At 36.9% G+C, this 4,094-nt stretch overlaps 1 long non-coding RNA gene across 1 annotated transcript; it reads right to left on the reverse strand.

Moving 5' to 3' along the window:
* Positions 1-3,092: 3,092 nt before the first annotated feature.
* Positions 3,093-3,445, reverse strand: LOC309705808. The gene is made up of 2 exons (XR_014276617.1): positions 3,346-3,445; positions 3,093-3,264 (listed from the first exon to the last, which is right to left on the reverse strand). It is a non-coding gene; the product is annotated as an uncharacterized lncRNA (long non-coding RNA).
* Positions 3,446-4,094: the final 649 nt, after the last annotated feature.

Consider the following 4,094-nt stretch of genomic DNA (forward strand, 5'->3'; position numbering starts at 1 on the left):
CAGAGGCTGTGCAGGTCAATCTGTGAGATTCTCCAAGCCTTTTAATGACTGGTTCAGATTCTGTCAGCGTCTGACTATCAGCACCTGGTAGACATTTGAAAAATGTGTTGAATTTAAGTTAGATCAGAAAAGGAACATGTATATCAAAACTGAGGTAATAGAAAATCTTCACCTGCCCAGCAAAGAGCTAAAAGCAGCAGTCCTGTCCTGTAGTCCATCATGTTGGGTTTTTTTTTTGTTCTCTACCATCCTCTGTGCTCATTTAAGAAGTGTGACAGTGTCTAAGTTTTGCATACATGCCTCCTCACTGGAAACACAGTACTGAGAAAGAACTGACTTTGTTTGTTGTTAAACTAAATTGTTTGTTTCTGCAAATTTGTCACTGCAGAACAGAAAATGAAAATATAAACAAGCACATTCAATGAACCCAGTTTGTTTCTGCAGTCAAAATGTGTTTTGAGGTGACTTTTGTGGTTATTTTTTCCCCCACTTCACCAGCCCTCTGTCACTGCAAACAGCTGGTGAGTTTGGTTCTGCCTGGAGATCTCTTCCTCTTCTTCATTACCTGCAACAGGTTTTTGCTTAAACAGGATCAACAGAGTTCTCTGTCTGATAAACTCTGAACCTGGTCTGAATGAAGCATAATCAGAAACTGGAAACCAGCCCCTAATAATCCAAAACCTTTTGAAATTAGCTTTGGTTGATCAGGATCATCTTCTCTTGCTCTTCTGTGGCATTTTCAGCCCAGGTGTTATTTCTAAATGTCTTGTTACAACTTCCATTATGTCTTATTGTACCTGTAGCCTTTGTAATGCTTCCAAATCTCCTCCATTGTGTAAAAACAGCTGATTCAAGTCACAGAGGGACAAATCAGGTTAATAGTGCAGGTGCTGAACAAAGATTATGTTGGTATTCTTTGATATTCTGCTCAGCTGACACAAAGCCTCTGTTGAAAACTGACTTGTAAGATAAGATATTGAACCAATCTGCCCATTTAATGACGCTGTCTTGCTGGTAGAGACACCGAACTTGTTCTTCAGTTAATTCTTAAAGTTTGAGTCACTACTAATCCACTCAAATCCTTGGAAGCTGTCTTTTTGATTAGGAAAAGTTTTTTTCTCAAGGTTTTTAGTATAATTGTATAATTGTCACATTTTTACTACTCAAAGCAAGGGCATCATTTAGTTTCACTATGGTGTGGAGCCTGTACAGAAACTACAAGTCAGCAATGGTCACTGTGAGTTTTCAGTCTTGTACTGAACTTAGAAACTATATTTTGTTCTAAAAACTTCCAAGATCTTCCCTGATCCATTGCATTTTCAGAGATTCAAGACTAAATTTAAGCATGCCAATTTGGAATTAATAATTTTAAGTATTAAGTTTGATAGAGCTGTATGTGATTGATTGAATAAACTGAATCCATTTGTAACCTTGTTCCTTGTTCTGTTGAACTGCAGGTTCAGAACCATGCCACCCAGCATAAGTGAGGTATTAGAAATAACAACACCATGTCTAAGCTAAAAAAAATCAGTTTTACTTTTATTTTGCATATTCATGGGCAGAGATGGGCAGTAACGCGTTACTTCTAACGCGTTACTGTTCCCGTAGGAACGCTGCGTTACTGCGTTACTAAAACTGTGATGTTTTTGCGAGAATGTCTCACGACAGTGACGTAAGCAAGTGCTACGTTCGTGACAACAGCTGTGTGCAGATCAACAATGGATAATATATCGAGTGCGGAGAGAGTATGAGCGTGCAGCGTTTAAAGCGTGGAAGTACTGACCTTACTTTGAGTTTGATTCCATAAAAAGTGACAAAAACATTAGCGTCTGTTGTGCGTGGGAAGAAAACTTCTTTTTACAGCGAAAAAAACCCCCTAAACTTCCAAGCAAGCTCCGAGTGCACTACGACATAATGGGAAACTCACAGAGAAACTCGTGGATTCTTTAACTGACTGCTGCGGCACACCTGCACCAGGGTAAACCTCCGCCTACCCCACTCCTGCTTTACAGGTGAAAATAGAGCCAAAGGACCGCTAGTCTTTGACTTTATTTATTTTCTGCTGTGTTTTACTTGCATCTATTTGAAAGAGTGAGTGTAAACACACACAAAAAAAATATTTTATGTTCTGGAATGTGCAGAAAATAGGTTTAAATATTAAACGAATTTCTTCCAGTCAGAGAATGTTGCATATAATTAAATTTTTGCTTGATGCATAAAGTTAAAAGATTAAAACTAATAAAACAAGTTTTAAAAAGAGACTTTTCCATTTGATTACATTTTGTATGATGGATTATGTAGAAAAAGTAGAATTGGGCTGAAAGATCTATCGCTTCATCACCTATTCAGGTTGTAAATCGTGTTTTTAAAAAGTAACTAAGTAACTAAGTAATTAATTACTTTTGAAAATAAGTAATCAGTAAAGTAACGGGATTACTTTTTTGGGGAAGTAATCAGTAATTAGTTACTGATTACTTTTTTCAAGTAACTTGACCTGTAGACTGTCACAAAGTGTTGAGTTTAATTAGGTTAGTATTGTAGCAGTTTGTAGTTGAGTTTGTAGACCAACTCAAACAACTCAACCGCCACAGTGGATCTCCAGTCCAGTCCTGATTTGTCACAGTATGTAGGAGTAACGCAGGCAGAATACAAGTGTGAATTCAAGTGTGCTTTTTACAGTGTCAGTTTAGCATCATTACATAATATTGAAATGATGAGTAATAGACATTTTCTCATCCGTTTTACAGTAAAATTTCTGTGACATGTAGACAACAAAGTCATTTTTCAGGTGAAGAGAAAAACCATAAGTCAGTGAGATCACTTTAGTAGTTGGTGTTTTTGTGTGATTAATGGATAAAAGCAAATATGGATACATAAAGTTTGTTTACAAGTGAAGAGAAAACTGAGCAGTCATTGAGGTTTTTGTGCAGGTGTTACTCTGTCCTCAGTCACTGTGTGATCGGGCACAGAAGTAAACAGCAGAATCTTCTGCTGTCAAACTCTTGATCTCAAGATACTGTCTGCTGCTGGAGTCTTCTTCAGTCATGACGAAACGGCTTTGGAAAGTACTGCCATAGATAGCTGAGTTTGAGCCTGTATCCATTCTACCGATCCACTCCAGAGTTCTCCCCGGCCTCTGTCGTATCCAGTGCAAATAGTTGCTTGTTGGGTTATAGCCAGATATGATGCATGACATCTTCACCCTCTCTCCAGGTCTCTTCACCTCAGAGGTAGACTGCTCTAGTTTGATCTCACTCCAAACTCCTGCAAACACAAGAAAAAAACAGTAACCAACATAAATCAGAGTATTGTCTTTATGTTTTAAATAATACACTGTTTTCTTACCGTGGAAACATATAATGAATAATAAACTCCAGGAATTTATACATTCCATAATTTAGACCACTTTATAATCAGCACGTATGTGTGGTTAGAAAGTGTCCCAAGCTGTTGTGTAAAGAAACTAAATGAGAATTGATGAAGATGTGTTTATATCTGAGCAAAACTTTGCATAGACCTCCCTCTGCAGGAGCCATTTGGTATTTTTGGAGAAGGTAATGGTTTACAAAATCATCAATAGAAAAAAAGTCTGTACACTTTGTATTGTTTAACTGTTTTCACTGGGATTTATTGCAGCTTCTCTTCTCAAACAAATGTTTTCTAATGAAGAAATACTGTTGCACTTTAACCAGAATTAACACATTCAAGTGACGGTGGTTTGTCCTGAGCCTTTAACTTTAAATAGCAGTCAAGCTTGATGTGGTATGTTGTGGCTGAGTATGTTCTCTGGAGCATAGTTTTTCTAAACCTCTGATTTCACATATCAAGACAAAGAATAACCAGACATGTGGCACTCTCATTATAATCAACATCAGATTTCTGATTTTTTTTTTTCAAAGGAAGCTTCTAATCTTCTCACAGAATTCAACATTTTTAAAGCTAAACCATTAAGAAGTCTTCTATCATCTCACTGACACACAAGTATAAATATTTATTCTTTAATGTTAATGAAGACAACACTAGTCATAGTTTATAGTAATTTTACATCATGAATGTTATATCATGCCTGGGACAGAAGTAAAGAGCAGAATCTT

The sequence above is a fragment of the Aulonocara stuartgranti genome, assembly GCF_965226115.1.
Source record: "Aulonocara stuartgranti genome assembly, chromosome: 4".
NCBI lineage: Eukaryota > Metazoa > Chordata > Actinopteri > Cichliformes > Cichlidae > Aulonocara > Aulonocara stuartgranti.